At 38.5% G+C, this 26,045-nt stretch overlaps 1 long non-coding RNA gene across 1 annotated transcript; it reads right to left on the minus strand.

The window, feature by feature from the left end:
* Positions 1-205: 205 nt before the first annotated feature.
* On the minus strand, positions 206-11,929 carry LOC122549572. The gene is made up of 3 exons (XR_006311583.1): positions 11,817-11,929; positions 8,135-8,245; positions 206-1,258 (listed from the first exon to the last, which is right to left on the minus strand). It is a non-coding gene; the product is annotated as an uncharacterized LOC122549572 (long non-coding RNA).
* Positions 11,930-26,045: the final 14,116 nt, after the last annotated feature.

Below are 26,045 nucleotides of genomic sequence, written 5' to 3' on the forward strand. Positions count from 1 at the left end.
TGCACAAAATTTACCAGAAAAGTTCTACTTCCAGGAAAGTAGAGAGACAATTTCATTGATTATGTCTCTATATAAGTAGAGATGGATTAATGTGGAGCATTTCAATAAGAATTTGTAAGAGACAGAATTGTTGTTATAATTTCTGATGACAGACAGACAGACACTGAAACCATGATTTAAACTTTATTGCATGTGGCAACCAAAATAAAACGCCTGAAGTGAGCAAGTTAAACCTCACAACTCATCTTGAGTATTACCTGATTAATGGTGGAACTTAATTACATTTCTAACCAACAGTGTCTGTCTCTGGAATTATCCAAGATTCAATCCTTGTGTAGTGTTGTTCTTCAAAGTTCTGCTCAAGGAGAGTTCTGGTGTTAGGTTCTTATATAATTTTCTCTCTTTCAAGGTTGTCATATGACATTATTAAAATCCTTTATATTCTTTCATTCTTAACATTGATTACACTCCTGGTATCCTTGAGTCTGTGGCTTGCCTTCTTATCAGAAGTGGCTCCCATGTTCCTTGTTACTTTTGGCCTTAATAGTGCTGTTTGAAGGCAGAGCTTTCCTGTGATTAACTCTTTCAATTCTTTAGCACATTCTTCCTGCAGTCAGTCTCAATTGCCCATTAGTCACGAGACAGCAGGTTATCATGCAGTGTTGTCTCCTCTCTCTCAGGAAACACTATGTTGATTTGACTCCTTCTCAGGGATAGTTAATTAGCATGAGGTTTTTAAGTCCTTTAGAATAGCTTCTCCTTGACACTTTCATCTCCGAAAACAATTTATTCCAGAAAGTGTTATTGCTGATCCTTTCAATCCATAAAATTATTAAAGTTCCGAAGTTTACTCTGTCACAGGAGAAAGCTATCCAAATTGTCTTCGAAGCAGAAGTCAAGCAAATCACAAATAAATTGCAAACAAGAAGCTTCCCGCAGAACAGTAACAGGACTTATAAAGTAGGTAAGACCAAATACTTTAAGCAAACACATGACAAGCTAACACAAAATGCAGGCAAATATCAAATATGAAGTCTGTACTGTGGAATGAAAAAAAGCTTCACAAACAAAGGCAGTGTCCAGCTATGACAAAAGTGTATGGGTAACTTCCAAAGGAAGTACTAGTTGGTGCACACAGAGCTATACAATAGATCCATTAGAAGAGATGTCTGATTTAGAGATAAACCTCCTCTGAAGGAAGTATCCTTAAAGGTAAGTATTGATGTCCAGGCCTCATCAGCACTTACAACAGTAGTAACTGAAATAAAAATTATAGCCATTAAATGCAATTTTTATTTTGCTTTGTGGTTCTCCTGAACTCAGTTTCAGAGCTGCCTCCATGAAGAGAAAAGTACATTTCAAGAAGAAAGGTGCATTCACAAACACAATATGTTTGGGCATTTACAAGAATAAATCAGCTAACAAACTGTTTGATTCACACATGATGTTATTGCTGGGATCATGACAATGTTATTGAAAAGGATGACTTCATTGTGTGTTTAAACATAAATACTAAACTCTGAAATGTAGGAAATGTAGACCATACAAAATAACTTAATTGACTTCTCGTCAAACACAAACCATTTTGATTGAAAGCTATTAGTCCAGATTTAGGGATGAAAACTACAACAGAATTTACAAGGGAATCAAGTTCTGTTTTGAATTAATTTTATGACTTTTACATTTTTCTTTTTTCAAAGCCATTGCATTCAAAGCTGTTGCTTTCATTTTCAAGTGAAAGTCTGTTATTTTGCAGAAAATTTAACACTGAGTAATGTAATGATTCCAATTGCTGTTAGTACCAGATAGATCTGATCCCAAAATGAAATATGGCTTGATAAATTACTTTTTTAAAAAAATGTAAAATGATAGTCTTGCATTGAACCATAAGCATGCATGCATGGAGATTTATTTAACAATAAAAAACAGAAGTTTATTGTATGAAATAAATAAAATTAAAATTAAATGAAGCAAACCAAGCTATACCAGTGTTGGACTGGGGTGGATTAAGATAAGAATCACACAACACCAGGTTGTAGTCCAACAGGTTTATTTGAAATCACTAGCTTTTGGAGCACTGCTTCCTTTTCAGGTGGTGATGAAGGAGCAGCGCTCCAAAAGCTAGTGATTCCAAATAAACATGTTGGACTATAACCTGGTGTTGAGAGATTCTTAAAGATTTCAAAACACACAACAAAACAAACATTTGTTCCCCAACACCATCACACCGCAATTAATAAAAATCCATATATTTTCTTTCCTTCTCAAATATGCAGGTCAGATTTAATCTCTTTTTGTTCTGGTTTTCTCAGTTCCTGTCTTGTGAACTGTAAAACCTTTTCATCGAATTCTCACACAACTGAGATATTTTACATTTTCAGTGCTGAATAACTATTGCGGATTCTTAAGCACTTGTTCTTAATCTAGAAGTTCCACAAACGACACTATTTTACTGAGGTAACTTATTTCCTTAACTGCTCTAAACATTTTTTTCCCCTCTGGAAGAAACAGTACTTGAATCTGACTTCAGGCTAATCACCTTTCAATTGCCAATAATGTTTTCAATCTCTGGGTTTCTATGAGCTAACATCAGACCTGGATTAGTCCAAGCTCAAAAGCAAGTGGTCTTTCAATGATTTTTTCCTCTCCTGTCATAAATCCTGCAAAATAACAAACTTCCATTAACATTCCAGAATGCATATACAGAGGAACCTTGATTATCCGAGTGACACGGGGGGTTGGGGGTGGGGGTATTTTCTTTGGATAATTGAATGTTTGGATAATCGAATGCTGCATAACAGTTTAGCCAAGCATTGGGACCTTGTGATCTTGCTGGATAATCCGAAATTCGGATAATCAAATGTCAGGTGATCAAGGTTCCTCTGTACTGCTTTAAAAATATTGTTCCAGAAATATTGACCTAGTTAATAAATGATAATCCTTCACAAAAAAAAGACCAGAACTCACATACCATTAGATTAAAATCCAAACTCTTAATAAAAATTGCTTTGATATATATCCATATCAGATTATGTTCATCACACCTTCCCCATCTCCCACCCCCAAGAAGAATGAAGTAGTATATTTAAGATGCAGTTTCACCTCACAACAATTTCTTTTAACACTGTCATATGATCAACAAGGTAACGTCACCATAATCTCACCAGACCATAGGGCTGCTCTCTCATTAGACAGAAACAACAGTTAGTGGCTTAATCTGAGGGTTACCAAAACTCAGATAAGGAGTTTGAGAAAGACAATCTTTTATGCAACTTCAGCTAGTGCAGGAATTGAACCCATGCTGTTAGTGTCGCTCTGCATCACAAACCACTGAGCCAATCTAAACCCTTCATTTGAAGAATACTAAATTGACAACAAATATAAAATGAAGTTCATAATACCTAAATTTATATGAGACCATTTTCATTGCACCACTTAGTTTTGTTCATGTGCATTCTTGATAAAGCATCTGCTATACTATTTTCTTTTTCAGGCACATGAATGATTAAGTTATTTGGCTAGAAGTTTAAGCCCCACTGAATCAACTGCCAGTTCTTATCTCCAAAAGAAAACCAAAAGCTTGTGGTACATACAGATAGCAAGTTATTTCATATTGATATTAATATATATTTAAAGCTAACACAAGATTCCATGTCTCTTTCTCAACCTTTTAACATTTCTGTTGATGTACAGTCAGTTTCTTTTAAAAATAACTGACATTCAAACCCTATTTCATCACCTTCTGGTAAAATGGCACAGACAATGGCACTGCTGGAATCAACAGTCAGTTCAGCTGTTATAACCTGGCACTACCAAAACTGTTGTCAGCAAATCTTGGAAGTTGTCAAAGGCATTGTGACATTCTTGCATCTGTTCAAATTTTGTGTTGTTTCAACAATTTATTAGCAGCCATGACTGTGATGACGTTTGGATTAAACTTCAGATAAAACCAACTCTTGTCTTCATATTGCAGCTTTTCATGTCTTGTCTTAGGCCAGGGAAAATCCAAAATAACCATTACTTTCTCTTGTATATGTGTTACTTTGCCTTGTTCTACAGTATGCTTCAAACAATTCACTTTTGCTTTGACAAATTCACACTTAGCCAGATTTAAAACCAAATTGGGCCTTTGGAACTGATGTTACAAAATTCTTTTGGCAAGTCAATTTTGGTGATAAGTCATGAATGTCCAATTTGTTAAATAAACTGTGCTATCATGGGAGAGAATATGAATTCACTTTTGTTACCATGTTGTCTTTATGATAATCAGTATAGAATCTTTGTGACTCATTTGATTTCAGCATTATCATGATAGGTTAACTCCAGCAACTATGACTCATTTCAATAATGTCTATCAATTTAAATTCTTACTCATTTGAGCTTTTTTTTAAAAAATGGATTGAGTCTTTTCAGATATTGTCTTAAGTAGCATATCCCCTTGACATTAACTTCACGAATAGTCAAGGATAATTTTTCTGGCCTATTCACTGAAATTAACTCATGATTGTTTAAAGCTTTTGTAAGTTGCTTTGATAGCTTTCTGGAAGGTGAAATACTCTGCTATTCAACCCTTAAAGCAATATTATTTAGATTGATTCCTGGAGAATCAACATTCAGAATTTCGATTTCTGAGTCACACTACTATTATTCTGATATTTTTGTTTCACTCCCCATATCTCCTGACTATGCTCCCCATTGTAATATTTCTTCAATGTTAACATGACACATTTGTTGATTCTTTCTCTTAACAGGAGTATTTATTACATAACTTAGAACACCAAGTTTATTTTTGATTTGATAAAGCACAGTCAACCTTGCTGCCAAATGTTTTCCCAGAGACAAGTGATAATACTAATACATTGTCTCCAATAAAAGCATTGAGTCCCTCTTCAATTGCTCTTGGCCAACTTACATACTTCACGTAGTTTCATGCTGAAATTCAAAATATAGACTGGAAGTTAGTCTCTGAGTTTTGATTTCTCAGTTTCTCTTCAATCAATTTAAGTGGTCTCCTCACCTAATGCCCATTTATTAGTTCAGAAGGCTAAATCCTGTATACTCATTGGGAGCATCTCTAATGGCAAATTGTAACAAGGGAATTCCTTTAATCTTATCATTAAGACATTCATGACAATAAGTTCTAATCAACCTTCCAATGTACCTCAAGATTGTGGGTGATAAAAAGATATAAACTGTTTTATCCCCGAACTAGACATTATTTCTTTGAATATCCATGACGTAAAATTTGAATGTTGATCTGATTATATCTCTTGATAATCTGTGCATAGGTAAGGTCACCATTGTCTGGCTCTCTCACTAGAGAAAGACTAGTAGTGGTTTCACCTGAAAGTCACTTTGCCTCAGTTAAGGGGATCAGTTGAGAAGTCATTTATGATAACCTCAACCTATAGCAGAAATTAAACCCAAACTGATGACATTACTCTACATCACATACCAGCCACCTGCTCACCATCTTCCCCACTGAACTGTCATTTTATGCAAAATGTTGAGCAAACATTTCCATTACAATTTTCACAGTAATTTCTGCTGCCACCCTCAAAATGTGAAGCGTTCATGCTCAGTACCTCTGCCAGTAACTGCAGTGATGTTAATTTCTTCAATTCACTTATATTTATTGTGTTCATTTATTCACTGCTATGTTTCACAAAGCACTCATGAACAAAATATTATACATACACAATTATAACATTTTGGGTGTGTCAGGGGACAAAGCTTTCTTCCAAAAGATATTGCTTTAGAAAAACACCAATAACTGTAAAAAAAAAAAAAACTGATTCCCATTCCTGGGGCCTAGCAGTGGTCCTATACAATCAATTAAGACCCTGATAAACAGTACTGCGAAAGTTGGTTTTAGAATTAAAGATATGGGTTTGACATTTGGCATTTCTCCCTATTTGATTAGATAACTCAATACCCTGTTTTTGCTTTAAGTTCATAAGATACAGGAGAAGAATTAGGCCATTCGGCCCATTGAGTGCACTCTGCCATTCAATCATGATTGACATGCTTCTCACTCCCATTTTCCTGCCTTCTCTCCTTATCTTTTCAACCCATCCCTAATTAAAAATAAGTCTAACTCCTCCTTAAAGTTATTCACTCTCCCAGGATCCATCACACTTTGGGGGTAGTGAATACCTTTTGATGTCTTTAGCCCCAAGAACCGTATCCAATGCATTTTTGACAGCATTCAATGTTTAGGCATCAACTTTTTCTGTGGCAGAGTTCTATAGGCTAACCACTCAGTAGGTGAAGAAACTTCTCATCTCAACCCTAAATGGCCTACCCAGTATTCTTAGACTCTGACCTCTAGTTTTGGACTCTGTTATTGAGAACATCCTTCCTGTGTTTCCCTGTTTAATCCAGTTAGAATGTCATTGGCTTCTATGAGATACCTCCAAAAGAAAAAAATTCAGAAAATGTTCATCTAATATACGTGGTATTCTCTGCAGATAACAAAACTTTCACTTGAAATTTCTGTAATTGTTATGTGACACTTCATTACCCTTTGCAACATAAAGTGAACCAAATAATTTGATTGAAAGTACAATGTTTGGAACAAATTCAATTGCAAGCTTTCATAATGCACAATTAAAAATTTGATTCTCATGTAATATACTTTTAAGACTAAAGCTTACTATTGAGAGTAGACTATGTGTGAATAATCTCATTTTACATCATTGATATGGTATTTTAACAGTTGCTAAATTTAATACAGTCAGTGATTAGATTAAAAAAAATCAGACACCACAATACTACCTGAAGGTTATAGAGATTCATACAATATTGTAATGTCTGTGTTCCTTCAAACAACTGTAAAAGAGAAAGAAACAACTAAAAACATAAATGCCTGTACAAGACAAATTGTGCCAGTGAGGATATTGCTTGGTTTTTCAGCTGGGTGGCATGATGGCTCAGTGGTTAGCACTGCTGCCTCACAGTGCCAGGGAGCTGTGTTCAATTTCCACCTCAGGCAACTGACTGTGTGGAGTTTGAGTTTGCACATTTTCCCTGTGTCTGTGTGGGCTGGGTGCTCCAGTTTCCTGCCACAGTCCAAAGATATGCAGGTTAGGCGAATTGGCCATTCGAAATTGCCTGTAGTGGTTCGGTGGATTAGTCAGGGGTAAAATAAGGGGAATGGGTCGTTCTTTGGAGGGTCAGTGTGGACTTGTTGGGCTGAAAGGCTTGTTTCCACACTGTAGGGAATTTAATCTATTCATATCCCTGCTCTAATTTGTTTAACAAATGTGCTATTGTTACTTCATAACAGAAGTTTTCTGCTCCCAAAATGTCAACTGTACCAGTTTTAAAGATTAAAAAAAGTGATACTGTTTAGACTACCTGGAGGAACTTAAGGCAGCTCAACAATTCTGCACTTTGTAAATTTCATAATGTTTTTATAGAGGAACTCATGTAATTTTTTCCACATTATTCAACTTAATTTAATGGAGACAGATAGTATTAGAGACTTTGTCATTAATAAGTCTCAGCTATGTCTCACAGTGGCACAAGGAAGAAATCTCAATTTTCATTATTCAGCATGAAATTCTGTATGTCCATCAAGCCATTTATGTCTAGAACTCTTCCCATGATGAACCACGGGTAGCCCATTCTTAATGAGCTCAAAAGTACATTGTCATGAAAGGTTATTTTCAAATGTTTTATATATTCTCAGGTGGTGGGCAATGTTGGTGAAGTAACATATATCTATTATCCATAATTACCCTGAGCAGATGGAGGCAAGCAATCTCCTTGAAATGCAATGGTTCCTTGCGGAGGTAGTGATGTTGTAATGGCGTCATCTAGAATATGATCTGGCATATTGTTCTAATTAAAGAACAGGGATGGTGTTATATTGTTGATGAAGGATGTTATTTAACTGAAAGGGGAATGGAAATAGATGGCATTCCATGACTTTGCTGCTCTTTTCCTTCTAGATCACCAGAAAAGAAAACTATGATTGAAGTAATTTATGACTTCAGGGAATCATGTAGATAATAGATAATGTTACCATAGTGCATCAGTGGTAGAAAGACACACTAACTAAGCAACCTTCTCTATTATTGAGCATGTTGAGCTTCTCAACCCAGTGTGAATACTTCAGTGCACACTTTACCTGAGATTTGTAGATAAAGGCTTTGAGGGAGAAAGGAGTCATCTATTCATCATGGAGCAACTCCTCTATCCTGTTCTTGTAGGTGTTGATATTAACTGTCCAGTTAAATTTCTAGTCAATAGTTTACAAAGATATTAATGAGAGCATTGAAAGTTAGATATGATAGCTAAAATTTCATATAGTTCAGGAAGATTACATCCTAGCATTTATCTGACAGAAATGCTACCTAACGCTTGTGAGTCCAACCCTAAATATTGTCCATGTCTTACCGTTGGTTGGCATAGAGGAGTTCATATTTGGTGGAGTTTTGAATTAGAATTGAAGTTTGTGAAAGAACCATCTTATCACAGAGTGAGGTTTAATGAGAATGACTCGAACAAAGAACAAAGAACATTACAGCAGAGGAACAGGCCCTTCGGCCCTGCAGGACCGCACCAATCCAGATCCTCTGTCTGAACCTGTTGCCTATTTTCTAAAGATCTGTATCCCTCTGCTCCCTGCCAATTCATGTATCTGTCTAGATATATCTTAAGTGACACTATCATGCCCACCTGTACCACCTCTGTTGGCAACGTGTTCCAGATACCCACCACCTTCTGCGTAAAGAACTTTCCACGCATAGCTCCCTTAAACATCTCCCCTTGAACTTGTGACCCCGAATAATTGAGTCCCCACTCTGGGAAAAAGCTTCTTGCTATCCACCCTGTCTACACCTCATGATTTTGTAGACTTCAAATCAGGTCCCCCTCAACTTCTGTCTTTCTAATGAAAATAATTCTAATCTACTCAACCTCTTCATAGCTAGCGCCCTCCATTCCAGACAATATCCTGGTAAACCTCCTCTGCACCCTCTCAAAAGCATTCACATCCTTTTGATAATTAGATTAGATTACTTATAGTGTGGAAACAGGCCCTTCAGCCCAACAAGTCCACACCGACCCTCCGAAGAGCAACTCGCCCAGACCCATTCCCCTACATTTACCCCTTCACCTAACACTACAGGCAATTTAGCATGGCCAATTCACCTAACCAGCACATTTTTGGACTATGGGAGGAAACTGGAGCACCCGGAGGAAGCCCATGCAGACACGGGGAGAAGGTGCAAACTCCACAAAGACAGTTGCCTGAGGAAGGAATTGAACCAGTGTCTCTGGTGTTGTGAGGCAGCAGTGCTAACCACTGCCACCCAACCAGAATTGTATGCAGTATTCCTGATGTGGCAAAACCAAAGTCCTATACAACTGTAACATGACCTGCCAACTGTTGTGCTCAATACTCCGTCCGATGAAGGAAAGTATTTTGTTTGCTTCCTTGATTACCCTGCATTGCCACCTTCAGGGTACAATGGACCCAAATCAGCTTCTATCGTGCCAGATATGATTCTATCATTGATATTCATTCATTACAGTTTTTATTGTTTGTTATGCATGGATCACAGCCATGTCTTATTCTGGATAGTAAGAACTGTTTCATCAAGCAACCTAATTTAGATACCCAAAATCTAATATCAATAATAATGAATAAAAAGAATTAATTTAGCTAATATGCATAGCCATTGAAACATTTTATGTTATCTGACTTGTGTACTACTTGTTGGGAAAAATAATTGTAAATCCAACCAGGATTTAAGACTAACACTTCTGGCAATATGGAAGACTCAAGTGATGTGGAAAATATCATTTAAAAAGGTAATTGTTAGATCCAGAAAATGGAAGTGGTGGCAAGCAATGGGAGGATAAAAAGAATATCAAGCTGTTGTGAGATTACCTTGGAGTATCTCTGATGGGTTAAGGTGGTCAGCCAATGCACAATGCCTGCAAGCTATGATGTAAGATATATTTATGAGGGAATGAAGAAACAAAATGACTTTAGCAATTGGTGGAACACTTTGGCCCAGGTTAACAACCCCAATCAAGAACCTTGTAGTCAACTAGATCCACTTGGTCCCAATCACTCCCCACTAAGACAAGAGATGTTGGCCTGGTCATTTGCTTGGCGCTTCTCTTGAGGTTTTCCCCCAGGTCCAGTTCCTCTGTCTCTGACTCTGGCACAGGCAATGTGTGCCAGACTGTAGCCCATCTCTTGTATCTGGAATGTCTCAGGAGAGTTTCCTCATCTTCTTTGAGTGGCAATGGTACCAAGGCTGTATCCATCCAGCCACACCCCTGCCCATTTATCTCTCCATCCTGGAGGCTTCCTGCCTCTATTCCTGATGAAGGGCTTTTGCCCAAAACATTGATTTTCCTGCTCCTCGGATGCTGCCTGATCTGCTGTGCTTTTCCAACACCACTGATCTAAACTCTGGTTTCCAGCATTTGCAGTCCTCACTTTTGCCTATGTTTTGCTGCCACCCCATTTGGGATGTAGTAGCTTCCGGGTGATCCACATTTGATTTTCCTGCTCCTCGGATGCTGCCTGATCTGCTGTGCTTTTCCAACACCACTGATCTAAACTCTGGTTTCCAGCATTTGCAGTCCTCACTTTTGCCTATGTTTTGCTGCCACCCCATTTGGGATGTAGTAGCTTCCAGGTGATCCACATGTTTGTTCAGAACTGCATCACCCACCCGAACTTTAAGTCATGGGACCTGCTCTCACATCAAGCTCACCTTGTCCCTGTACAGGGCTATTTCCATAGTTCCAGCACCAAATTTCATCCCTTGAATTAAATTGTCTCTCACTTAGAGAGGTTAAACCTGATACTTCCAGACCTGTGAGGGATCGTGAGACAGCAGCAAGAATGCCATTCCAGGCCAAATGCCTCCTCTTCTGGTCAGGGAGGGTGGGGTGGGGGGAAGCACCACAGGTGGAGTATCTGACGATAGAAGGCAGCTTAAGGCATTCAGATTATGGTGTCAATTAGCAAATTAATTGTTCCAATCCACATTTAGTGGAACTTTCCAAGTCTTCCTACTCGGATCAGGCCTTGCAGGACTCCTTCACTATCTCGAGTCCACATACCAGCAGCATCTACAATGGCTCACTGGCCCAGATCCTAAAGAACTGTTTAGCCACTTGCCCTAAGCTTGGCTTTGTTGTAGGATTCTGCTGTTGCTTGGCCAAGGGTCCCTCTGCTCAGGGCATACCTTGCATGAGGCTCTGCAATTGCCTACACTCACCAGGTCTTCTCCAAGCTCATTCAGACAGGTGAGGCTATCCACTAGCAATGGAAGCTCAGCAGTTCCCATGCTCCCCTTGCCACATTTTCTAATGACAAGGCCAGCTGTTTGAATTCCAGTTGGGCTTTGGCTAGTAAACACTTCCGCATGGTTACATCAATAATCCCACATACCACATGTTCTCAGCATCTCATTCAGGGTTAACCCAAAATCACATGCCCCTGCCAGTTGTTGTAACTTCATCAAAAATACAGATTCCCCAGTTGTCTAACAGCCAAATAAAACAAATAGCATCTCAGGATTAGAGGAGGTTTGGGTTTAACCAACTATCAACTCTTGGAAGGTCTTAGCATGTGGCACTTCTGGGAAAACTAAGCCCCTTTTAATCAAAAATACTGCAGGTCCACACGCAGTCAAAAGGAGTACTCATTGCTTTTCATTTGCCCCAATGTCATTTGCCCAGAAAAAAAATCACATCCTTTCCACATACTGGCCCCAGTCTTTAACAGCAAGGTCAAATGAGTCAAGGCTCCCAATTAGAAGCATGACACTAGAAATGCTTACCCCAATTTCAAGATGACAGCTGCAAGCAAATGTTCTTCAGGCCTGCCCTGTTTTCTCCCATCGCTACTGAAATAACAGCACAAAAACCAGTTCCCATCACCAAGTCACACTTTATTTACTGGTGCGCAGTACACTAGCTGTGGCCAGCCAGTTCAAAGTTTGTCCTCAACTGAGGAGACTCTAAATCTCCTGGTTATATTGGTCAGCTAAGGCTTTCCTGATTGTCCCAGGTTAACAACCCCAATCAAAAACCTGGTAGCCAATGAGATCCTCCAAGTCCCAATCACTACAACTATTCAGCCCCTTCAGCCTGTTTCACCATTTGATGAAATTGTGTCTGATCTCTGGCCTAACTCCATAAACCTGTCTTTGGTCAATATCCCTTAATACTTTAGTCTTAACAAAACATGATCTATCTCAATTTAAAGTTAACACCTGATCTAGAATTAACTGCTGTTTCAAACCTCTACCACCTTTCAGGTTAGAGGTACTCCCTCGCATCTCTCCTGAACAGTCTGCCCCTGATTCTTAGTCTACGACCCCCAGTTCTAGAATCTCTAAGCAGTGGAAATAGTTCATCTTTATATATCTGTAATTTCCTGTTAAAATGTCAAAGATTTTGATCAGATCACACCTTAACCTTCGAAATTCCAGAGGAACAGGATTAATTGATATAATCTTTCCTCACAACATAACCTCTGATGTATCATTCTTGTAAACCTCAAGAGGATATGAGAAGGACACAATCTGTAGCTAAATAACAAAATTAAGGATGGTATCAAATCTAAAGAAACAATGCGCAGTGCTGCAAAGATTACTCATAATCCAGAAGTTTGGGACCTTTGTAATTCAGCAAAGGATGGCTAAGAAATAAATACATATGGAGAAATTGGATTATAAGATGAAACAAACAAGAAATATTAAAAACAGTGAAAAATCTTCAAGTATATAAAAAGAGAGTAATTAAATCATAGAATCACTCTAGAGTGGAAACAAGCCATTAAGCCAACAAGTCCAACAACGACCCTCCGAAGAGTAACCTGCCCAGACCCATTCCCTTACCCTATTTTCCACGTATGGAGTCAGCTATTACAAGGGGGCATAGCTTTAAATTAAGCGGGGGTAGGTATAGGATAGATGTTAGGGGTAGGTTCTTTACTCATCGAGTCGTGAGTTCATGGAATGCCCTGCCAGTAGCAGTGGTGGACTCTCCCTCATTATGGGCATTTAAGCGGGCATTGGATAGGCATATGGAGGATAGTGGGCTAGTGTAGGTTAGGTGGGTTTGGATCGGCGCAACATCGAGGGCCGAAGGGCCTGTACTGCGCTGTATTGTTCTATGTTCTATGTTCTATGTTCTATGTTCTATGTTCTCGACATTTACCCCTAACTAATGTACCTAACCTACACATCCCTGGACAATTTAGCTTGGCCAATTCACCTAACCTATATGTCTTTGGATTGTGGGAGAAAATCAGAGCACTGGCAGAAACCCACACAGACACAGGGAGAATGCGTTTGAGAGGGGAGCAAGGCAAAAGATGGGAAACTATAGACTGATTACCCTGACATCAGTTGTTGAAAAGATTTTAGAATCCATTGTGAAGGATGAGATTTCTGAATACTTAGAAGTGCATGCTAAACTAGGGCTAAGTCAGTATGGTTTCATTAAGAGGAGGTCATGCCTGACAAATCTGCTAGAATTCTTTTGAGGAGGTAACAAGCAGGTTACACCAAGGAGAGCCAATGGATGGTATCCATCTGGACTTTGACAAGGCGTCACACAGGAGACTGCTGAGTAAGATAAAGGCCCATGGTGTTAGAGGCAAGGTACTAGCATGGATAGAAGCTTGGCTGCCTAGCAGAAGGCAGAGAGTGGGGATGGAAGCCGGTGATAAGTGATGTTCCACAAGGGTCAGTGTTGGGACAACAACTTTTCACTTTATTCAATAATGATCTGGATGAAGGAACCGACGTCACTCTAGCTAATTTTGCAGATGATATAAAGATAAGTAGAGGGAAGTATTGAGGAGGCAGGGAGGCTGCAGAAAGATTTAGATAGATTAGGGAATTGGGCAAAGAAGTGGTAGATAAAAGACAATGTGGGGAAGTATGAGGTCATGCACTTTAGTAGGAAGAAAAGAATAATTAACTATTTTCTAAATGGGGAGAAAATTCAGATATCTGAAATGCAAAAACAGAAAGTGAGGACTGCAGATGCTGGAGTTTCAGAGTCGAAAAGTGTGGCGCTGGAAAAGCTCAGCAGGTCAGGCCGCATCCGAGGAGCAGGAGAAAGGTATTCCTAATGGAGGGATTATGCCCAAAATGTCCACTCTCCTGCTCCTTGGTGCTGCCTGACCTGCTGTGCTTTTCTAGTACCATACGTTTTGATGCTGAAGTACAAAGAGACTTGGGGGTCCTCGTCCAGGTTTGTCTTAAGGTAAACCTGCAGGTTGAGTCAGTGATTGGGAAGGCAAATACAATGTTGTCATTCATCTTGAGAGGACTAGAATATAAAAGCATGGATGTACTTCTGAGCCTTTATAAGGCATTGGTCAGATCACATTTGGAGTATAGTGCACAATTCTATGCCCTATATTGAAGGAAGGATGTACTGGCCTTGGACATTCACGAGAATTATCCCAGTATTGAAAGGCTTATATATGAGGAATGTTTGAGGACTCTGAGACTACACTCAATAGAATTTAGAAGGATGAGGGGGGATCTGATTGAAACTTACAGAATACTAAATGGCCTGGACGAAGTGGATTTTAGGAAGATGTTTCCATTGATAGGAGAGATGAGAACCCGAGGGCACAGCCTTAGAGGAAAGAAAAGTCCTTTTAGAATGGAGATAAAGAGAAACTTCTTTAGTCAGAGAGTGATCAATCTATGGAATTCATTGCCACAGAAGACTATGAAGGCCAGATCATTGAGTATATTTAAAATGGAAATAGATAAGTTCTTGATTGCCAATGGGATCAAATGTTATAGGGAAAAAGTGGGAAAATGGGATTGAAAACCTATCAACCATGATTGAATTGTGGAACAGATTTGATGGGCTGAATGGCCTAATTTCTGCTCCCATGTCTTATGGTCCTATGTCAAAATGGTAGTGTCTCTACCTCTGGCCTTAATTCTAACACCATGACCCCACACCTTGCCCTTTTGCCCTGCCCAGAGGTGTGTCTAAATATTTTGGTTAAGCAATAATTTTGTTTAAAGACTTTAGACCACTGCTACTGAGATAAACCAGCTACAATATGGCATGCTACCATATGGCATTGTCAATAGCTGCTACACGGCACATAGCTTGCCACTTTGGCAAAGGGTGGGATTGGAGATCTCCCTCAATCAAAGGCAAATCAGTGCATGATCAAGGACCTGTGCATCAGGAGGGGGTGTGTTGCTGCAATTATCTCTGATAACCTCTTCCTCCCTTGAGGAGTTCTCCACCACAGCCCCGATGTGGTAGGGCTCTCAGTCAGCAGGCAAGACCACTGATGTCTCAGTGAAACTCCACACTTAGCCACAGTTCTTTCTGAGAAAGCTACTATGATATGTACATGTCTTCTAACTGCTTGGTATTGCTACTGTCTTCTGAAAACCTCAATAAATGGATCTGTGCATTTTTTGTGTTAATCAATTATTCATTTATGGCTGTTGCACTGATGTTTATTGCTAAGTAATCACAAAGAGAAGAAAAACACAACAGCAGGTTTTTAACTTTGTACTAGTTTCATAATGAAGACCAATACTGGCTCTGAAAATAATGATTTTGCATTTAATCCATGCTAAATTATAAAATAATGATAAAATAATGTACATGTTTTAAGGAAATAAATTATGAAAAGAATTTTTTTAAAATCCAATAATAATAATTTACATAGCTATTTGAAAATTCAGATTACAAATGAATGCTTTTCAATGCTTGTATTTCCCTTTAACTCTAGGTTAATATTTCTGTGATTTTCTGCTCACCTGCTTCCTGACATTACTACTATTGCACACCACAATATCCCCTTGATTTGCAGCCAGATTTAAATTGGCCATCAGGACAGGTGAAATGCTCACACCAGAGATCGCTTGATGTTTCTAAGCAATTTTCTTCAAGGTCAGCAACAGGCTGTATTGCTTCTCTGCTGGCCAAAACACCAGAGAAGCTATTGTCTACCAAATCTGCCTGCAATCTGCCATCCACAAAAGCATAAGATTTTATGAAACTCATCCGCTGTTTTCTGATACATAAATGTACCTTGTGGGTGTGCAAAACCTAACAATCAAACATGTATCACTGACCTAAGAAAGAAAGCCATGATTTCATATTTTTACCAAAACACTAATATTGTGGATTTGATTGGAATAGGCAATGGGCTTTGCTGTAATTAAAAGTCTTCTCAGGATCCTCTGATCATCATCATTGTGAAATTCTCCGTTGATAGTGATTGCTGATGTTGAAAATCTCCAGTAAAATATCTTTGAGACAATTCAGTGTAGGTGATAATGTTAAAGTGCCATTTTTCATCACCACTACCAAGATAAAAGTGGACATCGGGGTGACATCATTTTACTGATATTCAATATTGCTATGGACCTGCAAAGCATCTTTTAAGTTTTAAATCCTTTCTTCAAGGTATGGGTTAACCACAGGGTGTTTTACTGGCTCACTCTCGCACAAGTCTGATACATTCGCTTCAGAAGTTCTCAGTTTTTATATGGCTCTCCTACTGCTAGCAAAAGTCACATTTCACGACTTACTAGAGCTGAGTATGAATGCAGATGACAGCCCTACCAAAATCTTGCTGGAGTAAAATTAACGAGGGTAGCACAGGATAATTCACTGAGCTGGATGGTGGAAATTGCATGGGTCGAAAGCTCATCCTGGCAAAATGCCAACACAGGCCATACATGGGAATACTCAGATCTGTCTCACCATTTACCTGTTACATACAATTTGGAAGGAGCAGCAGACCAGACACAGAAGACAGCAAGACAGTTGTGTGCTAGCCTCAATGACTGCATCCTCCAGACAGCCTGTCTTTTCATTGAACATGCTAACATTGATGGAAGGGCTAGTTGCTTTAACTGCCTATTCCCACTTCACAACAAAGTCTGTTCAGTTGGTTTATTTTTTTTTAATAATGCTGGTTTCATTTCTGCACCAGAAATGAATGACAGACTATGGGCTATGTGAGGTGCATTCAAAATGCTGAAATTTATTTAGTTAATGATTGCATGCACTTCCAGAATGTATATCTAACATGATCCTTAATTGTGTGTTTTCCAAAACATTGGTCACACATCATGCTGCACAGCATCAGTTCTTGTTTTGCTCAGGAACAGCCATGATCATTGGTATTGTCTTGATTGAGGGACTAGCTTTAATTTGTCTGCAACACTGCTAAGATTTCTCAGAGATGCAAATGCTGGGGGTTTATAGCTCCCTGAATTGATGCTTAATGTTGCAAACTACTACTGACAGTTCTCTCACTGAACCAGTTCTGTGCTTTTCCACACTTGCTGCTGTCCATTTATTCAGTAGAATAAACACTTATCTAAGCATAGGACAGTGAGCATCTGCTAAGCTTTAAATCTATCCCTGATTATTTTCAATAAGAAAAATAACTTGAAAATGGCCTAATTACTTCTTGGTCATGTTCTGCAAATATTTAGGGCATACCTCTAATATGCCTAAGACCTTTGTAACTAATGTTGACACTAAAGTTGCTGCTATACCTGCTGCTAGCCCAAAGGTGACAAACCAGTATAAAAGTTCCTTATTCCAATCTTGTTTGGTTAAGCTTTGAAGATAAATGCTTGCTCAACACTGTCCTCTGTTGGACAGCAGAACCTCAAACATCTATATTCTGAAGCAACTCTGTTGAGGTATTTTGTATGTTGAAAGTTTAGTGTGCCTACTGGTGCCCCATTTTTAATATCTCTGCTAAACCTACACCATTCTACGTTAATGAACTAGTAAGTACCGAAACAATGCTGGATCTACACTAAGTTGAAAATGGCCAAATGAAAGATGCTGTAGAAAAAGATTTGTTTTTGATGGAGTACAAAAAACGTGTTAGTGTTTAGAACTTTTGACAGATAGACGAAAGCAGAAATTAAAAACTAATGCAATAAAGTGTATTTATGTTTGTTTATAATTCCACTTTACAGTGCCTCCTCATTATTTACTACCTATTTAAAGCTACATTATCTACTTACCCAAAATAGGCATCATGGACTGTGACAACAAGATAAAAATCAGTTTGTCCAGTGTGCGCCAGTTCTGTCAAATTGCTGTATGTCCTCTGTTGCAAAGCAGGGCAGTGAACTTCTATATCTTAAATAAACTCAGATGAGGGGAATTGTAGGCAATGGCACAAGTACAGTTAAGGGCCCTATTAATCACCCAGAGGGGGGAATCTTGTTTGAAGGTATGTCAGGAGCACTAATGTCTATCATCAGAACAGAAGTAATCAGGATGGAGAAACAGAGAGAATGGAATAGAATCCTATAAAAATTGAGGAGTGCATGTATTCATTTCTCCCAGTCCATTGTCTAAATTCCCTAACATTACAGTCAAGTATTTTGAGAATTTTCTACTTTTATACTCATGGCACTATATATATTCATCAAAGAATCTGACTATGTTTCATGCCCTTGTAGGAAGACAGCTCACCTCCCATTTCTAATAAGTATATGAGACATAACAAATAGATTTATGCTTAATTGAAAAGCAATGCTTGAATAGGCTCTGTTTCAACAATGAGACAGCAACAGATTTGCCTCATGCTATTAGACATCAGTATGTATGGTGTTGTATCTCTCTTGCTCAAACTATTATGTTTTCAGTTCTTTCTCAATTTCTGCACAGAATGTCAGTTATATATAGCAAATTGTGGCTAATAAAATTATTAACTTGTTTTGATTTTAAAAACTTTGTATCAGCAAGAATATTTTGTTTATCTCACTCTCCCAATGGACAAGAGTAACAGCTGAAGACAGCCTTGGATTTTCTACAAATTACAGGAGTTCCAACTGAACTACGTTCTCCAGCTCATATCCTTCATGAATAACAATGATGTGGAGGAGCCGGTGTTGGAATGGGTTGGGAAGTGGGTAGGGGGTGGGGGTGGGGGAACAAAGTTAAAAATCACACAACACCTGGTTATAGTCCAACAGATTTATTTGGAAGCACTAGCTTTCAGATTGCTGCTCCTGAATCAGGTAACTAAGAAGCAGCATCCTGAAAGTTAGTACTTCTAAATAAACCTGTGTTGTGTGATTTTTAACAATGAACAATAGGGCATTCTGCCCAACCAATGAACCTCATGCCCGTGATCAGTAACATAACAGCAAATAAAATGTCCCATTTTTCTAATAATTGCCATAATCCATTTATTCATTGAATTAATTTGAACAAATGTAGTGAATAACTTCTCACAGGCCAAGACTACCCACTGTAGACCAAATTTATAACATTTGTGTATTCTTGACAAGAACATAAGAGAGAGGGGGCTTCAGCCCTCGAGCACTTTCTACCATTTAACTAGATCACAACTGATCTTTGATCCAATATCATTTTCCAACTTTGCTAATTTTAACATAGAAAAAAATCTAACAACCTCTCTCCTAAATATATTCAGAGACTGGGCTTCCACTGGCCTCTGCATTAGAGAAGATTTACGATCCTCTAAGTGAGAAAATTGCTACTCATCTCAGTTCTAAGTTGTCTCCTTATTTTGAGGCTGTACATTCCAGTTCTAGACTCCCCAGTCATGGAAAACATCTATTCTGCATCTACTCTCTTGAGACCCAAACAAATTTTGTAAGCTTCAATGATATCACCTTTAATTCTTCTAACCTTTAGAGAATATAGGCTCAGTCTATTTCATGTTTGGTGACAATAACACTTTATTGCTCTAGAAGAACAGAAATTGTTTTGAAAACTTTTAGTTGACAATCTAAAGTGAAAATTAACAATTATGTTAGCATGTGTAGTACAAGCAAAAAGCACACTTCAGCAAGAGGCTGTAGCTACCTTTTATCAATTGGTTTGTGCCAGAAATTGAATATATCTTCAATAATGTGGCCTCATCCCTGGCTTTGGAAGGGACAGTAATTAGTTCACTTTTTGCAGATCATTTGAATGCAACAAATGTAGGTAGAACATCATTTATTAAGGTGAAGGTTTCTGAAAAATTCAAGACAACTTTCAGCTATCATACCAAGCCAAAATAGCTCTTCTGCAAGAGCTTTATTAAAAGAAAGATGTTTATAAAGAATCTAAAAGAAGCTGGAGTGATAGAATAGATATGATAGAAGGTAAACAGATGTGTTTACAGGTTTGTCTAAATTGTACAATTAGGGTATAGCATATGTCAGTTTGGTTTGTCTTACTAAAAACTGATTATATTCAGTGAAACGTGCATCTAGCAATGTTTACTGGAAGCGTAAAGGAAAACTGGAAGACCTTTTCTTAATGCATGTTGACAATTTCTTATGGAGGGGATCTGATAACTAAACTTATGGAGGACTTCAAAATTGGAAACTGGGTTTTAGGAGCTTTTAAATATAGCAATTTGATTTGGATGGACTTCATTGGAATTAAGCCTGAATTTACTGTCCTAGAGATTGATAATACGATCCCAATAAATAGGTCAGATCCTCACAAATACAGAGAATTTACAACAAGGAAGAAGGAGATTACTGCACACAAACTAGATCAGATGCATGCCATGATATATTAGAATTATAATAAGAGCCATTTTGAAATATGCCACTGTTGGGCGAGCACTGAAAAACAATAATACATTGATAAAATTAAATTTAGTACAGTGTAAACTCAGTTTTCTAGCCTTGGGTGACCCAGAAAGAATGAAATTATTTATTTTTAGTGAGGCCTTGCATGGTAATCATCCTGATGGTGATTCAAGTAGAGCAGGATTCATTATAATTTTAGTGGGAAGAAAAGATTTAGTACAGGTAGAAATGACAAATATGGCCATTAGTTTATTGAGGATTTCAAAAGGGCAATCAGGAAAACATATACCTACAGAATGATTTCATGAAAAAATTTGCTTTGCGACACTGCAGCTATTTGACAAAAAATAACTTCGGAAAGATATTGAGAATAAATCCCACAAGTATGAAAGAGATGTTGGAAAGAAAGAAAGAAAATGTCTAAACTAAATTGAATTAATGCACTTCATCGGTTATTGGATCGTTCTTCAAAAGTAACTGATTTTGAAAAGAAATCGTTGGACATTCTGGCAGGGGGGCACTTGTGTTTTAGCAAATAGTAAAAGTGTGAAAATATTGATGTTGTTATCATTTTAAAATTTCTTTTTCTTTTCAAAATGAAATATAAAATATGTTCAAGGCGAGTTGTATATTAACATATGTATTATTAATTCATATCTTTTCTTATGAATATTTTTGTTTGGAGACGAACTTCATTAAAAGAAAAAAAAGGAGAATCTGCAGAATCTGATATATTTTGTGGATAGCTAAAGACAAATAGTGAAGATATTCTTGTGTATTGATTAGTTAATCACAGGCTGTCGTGCATAGGGTCTTGTGATACAGTGGTAGTGTTACTGCTCCTGAGCCAGCAGGTCTGGATTAAATTCCCACCTCCCTGGAGGTGTAGCACAAAGTATCTGAAAAGGTTCATTAAAATACTGACATAGCACTGCATTATGTTACAGTGCCCTTTTGAGGTTCTCTTCATTTGATTTGACTAACTTAAAAGAGCACATCGACATGTTTAGAAAGAAACGCCAGGCAGCACTTGTTTAGAGTGAAGCTGCAAACTTTGGGATAAGTAACAATCAGTCGCCACCAAAGCATTTTTGTCTCTGTGTTTCACTAATATGCTCGTAAGTCCTGTAACAGAAAAGTTCCTTGTAATTTACAAATCAGAATCCTTGCTTCTATATTTGTCATTTTAAATCACAGCTGATGAGTTGAATAGTTTACCAGTGACATAGCCACAGGACTCAATAAGTTCAATCCTGAAGTGTACCTGTGAGGTCAGGAGTGATAGATGTCTTCATCGAGGTCCCACAGAAAAGTAATCTCAGCAGGTGTTCCTTCATGGTGGCAAATTCAATTTGCTGGAATGAAATTGCTGCCAGACAAGTTCCTTTTAATATCTTTTTCTTTCACACCTGAAATGTGCGCATCCTGAGGTCCCATTAAGAATGTGGTGGTGAGCTGCCTTCTTGAACTGCTGTAGTCTGCATGCTATAGCTTGACCCACAATGCCCTGAGGAAGGGATTTCCAGGACTTTGACCCACCAACAGTTAATCAGAATAGTGAGGGGCTTGGGGAGGAACTTACAGGTTATGGTGTTTCCATTTTCCATTGCTGTTGTTCTTGGAAGTGGTTGTAGGTTTGAAAGGTGTTGTCTGAATATCTTGATGAATTTTTGAAGTGTATCTTGTAGATAGTGCACCCTGCTGCTACTGAGCATCAGTAGTGGAGGGAGTGGATGTTTGTGAACATGGTGCCAATCACACAGACTGCTTTATCTTGGATAGTGTCATGTTTCTTGAGTTTTGTTGGAGCGGCACTCATCCAGGCAAATGGGGAGTATTTCTTCACACTCCTGACTTGTGCCTTGGAGATGGTGGAAGCCTTTGGGGAGTCAGGAGGTGAGTTACTTGCTGTAGTATTCATCGCTCTGATAACCACTGTACTTATGTGATGTGTCTAGTTGAGTATCTGGTCAATGGTAATCCCTAGGATACTGATATTAGAAGATTCAGTGATGGTAATGCCATTGAATTGGTGGCTATATATTTTGTTATTGGATATGTTCATTGCCTGGCATTTATGTGTTATAAATGTTACTCACCACTTGTCAGCTCGAGACTTGATACTGTCCAGATCATGTGTCATTTGAATTGTACTCTTCCAGAATTTGAAGAGTCACGAATAATGCTGAATATTCTGCAATCATCACTGAACATCTCCACTTCTGACCTTATAATAGATAGAAGGTCATTGATGAAGCAGTTGAAGATGGTTCGGCCAAGGACACTACCCTGAGGAACTCCTGCAGTGATATCCTGGAGGTGAAATGACTGACTTCCAACAACCACAACTATCTTGGTTTGATTCTGACAATAGAATTATAGAATCATAGGGATGTACAGCACATCCAATGTGTTGATGCTGACCAGATGTCCTAAATTAATCTAGTCCTATTTGCCAGTACTTGGCCCATATCCCTCTAAACACCTCATATTTATACACCCATCCAGTTGCCTTTTGAATGTTGTAACTGTACCAGCCTCCACCACTTCCTCTGTCAATTTCTTCCATACACGAACCACCTCTGCGTGAAAAGGTTGCTCCTTAGGTCTCTTTTAAATCTTCCCCTCTATCCTAAACCTATGCCCTCTAGTTTTAGACTCCTCTACCCTGACTATTCATGCCTTTCATGATTTTATAAATTTTTATAAGATCACCCCTCAGCCTCTGATGACCCAGGGAAAGTAGCCACTGCCCATTCAGCCTCTCCCTGTTGCTCAAACCCTCCAATCCTGGCAACATCCTTGCAAATCATTTCTGAAACCTTTCAAGTTTCACAAAAGTGGCCTAACCAATGTCATGTACAGCTGTAAAAATGACCTCCCAACTACTATACTCAATGCATTGGGCAATAAAGGAAAGCATACCTTACTACCCTGTCTACCTGCAACTCAACTTTTGAGGAACTATGAATCTGCACTCCAATGTCTCTTTATTTGGCAACACTCCCCAGGACCTTACTATTAAGTCCTGCCCTAATTTTTCCTATTAAAATGTAGCACTTCACATTTATCTAGATTAAACTCCATCTGCCACTGCTCAGCCCATTGGCCCATCAGATCAACATCCCATACGTACTCTAAGATAACCTTCTTCATTGTCTACTACACCACCAATTTAGGTGTCATCTGAAAACTTACTAATCATACCTCATATATTCACTTCCAAATCATTGATATAAATGACAAAAATTGGTGGACCAGTAAAGAGTACCAACAAGATAGATATACAACAGATTGCCAAGTTGTTACCAAAATTACCTTCCAATATCTTTGAAGATCAAGCCTTCTTAAGTGAAGAAAGCACAATATCTCCTATTTGTTCTTCTGACTTCAGATTGTCTCTCTCAAATCACTCTTTCACCTCCTTCCAGCTTAAAAAGTCACAATGCTATGGGGAGAAATCTCATGAAGGTCTAATGCCCTCTAACTCTTGTTTTTTTTACCAAACAATATAGGTGTGCGTCAATAGATACTTCTACCTGCTTGAAAATAATGTAAGTTCTTGTCAGATCAATGTTTTATGGTTGTCAGCAAAGTTGCAGACTTGATAACTAGATATGTACAAATGCCTAAAAAATATTGAAGTGAAGCACTGTTTTTTGTTGTTGTAATGATTAACCAAGAATTAAATACTGGGAAGACTGAACTTCTGAAACATGTAATGTCTGTGCATCTCATTTGCTAATGGCAATAAGAAAAGCAATTTACCATCATAATACTTATGTATTTCTCAACCAACTAATGAACCACTTAACTGGTACACAAGTTCATTAATTTAACTGTGGACTGCATATTTATATCTTTCTACAGTAGCAGAGAATATCTAATTTTAGCAATTCAAGCTGTGAGTTCTTGTAGGTTCTGTTATTAGATAATGGGGAAACTAATGATGGAGCAATTTGTCCCCAAAATATAGAGAAGAAGCAGCTTAATGGATCAAATAAGAAGTGGCAGATTGGTAGGCAGGTAGAGCACCACAACCAAATAGACTGGAAAATAGAACAGAGCTTCATTAACAGAAATATGATTAAGCCTAATTATCTGTTTTGTGATGTCATTTGGGATGAGCAAAGAACAAAGAACAGTAAAAGACAGGAAAGGTCCTTTAGCCCACCAAGGCAGTTTCGACATAAGATGGCTTTTGAAACTAAAAACTTTTGTCTCTATCCTGTCTGTATCCATCTATTCCTTCCTAGTCTTATATCTGTCAAGCTGCCTCTTAAATGTTGTGTTGTATCTGCCTCCACCATATTCCAACCACCCTCTGCCTCACAAAACCTGCCTCTCAGATTGCCTTTAACTTTACCCCCTTTTACCTTAAATCTATGTCCCCTAATCATTTACATTTCTTACCTGGAGAAAAGACTCCATTTATCCATTTTTGACTTGCCTCTCATAATTGTGTAAATTTCTATCAGGTTGCCTCTCTTCCTTCTAAGTTCAAGTGAAAAACAAACCAAGTTTGTCTAATCTCTCCTCGTAGCTAATAACCTTGAGGCAGGCAACACTGAATAAATAATTTCTGTAGCCTTTCCTTAGCCCCCACATTTTCCTTGTAATTTAGCGACCAGAAATGCATATTGGCAGACCACTGCAGAGAAAACGTTACTTCCCATTGCCATGGGATCTTTTACATGGACAGCTGAGAGGATAGACAGGGTTTCAGTTTAATGCTTCATCTGAAAGGTATCCTTTGTACTTCACTGAAGAGTTAGTCATTCATAAGATGCAAAATGCTTACCTGGAAAATGAGCACAGTGATCACGATGCATATTTTACTCATGTCCATTCCTGACACCAAAATTGGAACACTTCTTCCTCCTCCTTCACCTGCAGTCCCTTGGCATCGAGGATCATTTCCATCCACTCCAGAGTTATGAGGCCTGAGGTGACTACATGATCCAATGCTTGACTAGTACCCACACTGTCACAGGTGGGGCAGGTGTTGTTTTAAGAGAAGCTGGGTGGGGTGGGGGGGGTGATTGGAATGCTCAGGTTTTCACACACTGGCCTCCAATTGAGTCTGTTGAAAATGCTCAAGATGGTAGACAGATTTTCAGGTGCTTTTCCCCCACTTTGACTGGTCCTGAGCAAGCACTTCTCACAAGGTGGTGGGAATGTTGCAATATTTCAGGGAGGTTTGAAGATGGTCTAGGAAGCATTTCCTCTGCCCTGCTTGTAACCTCTTGTCATGGGAAAGCTCAAAGAAGAACGAGGTTTTGGAAGTGTTAAGTCAAGCATGTGGACAATATGGTCCCACCAACAAAGTAAAGGTCAAGTTGCCATAGTCTTACCAGACCATACCTATCAAAGGAGCAGCGCTCCAAAAGCTAGAATTTCCAAATAAACCTGCTGGACTATAACCTAGTGTTGTGTTATTTTTAACTTTGCTTCAGTCCAGCACTGGCA

The sequence above is a fragment of the Chiloscyllium plagiosum genome, chromosome 4 (assembly GCF_004010195.1).
Source record: "Chiloscyllium plagiosum isolate BGI_BamShark_2017 chromosome 4, ASM401019v2, whole genome shotgun sequence".
NCBI classification, from domain to species: Eukaryota; Metazoa; Chordata; class Chondrichthyes; order Orectolobiformes; family Hemiscylliidae; genus Chiloscyllium; species Chiloscyllium plagiosum.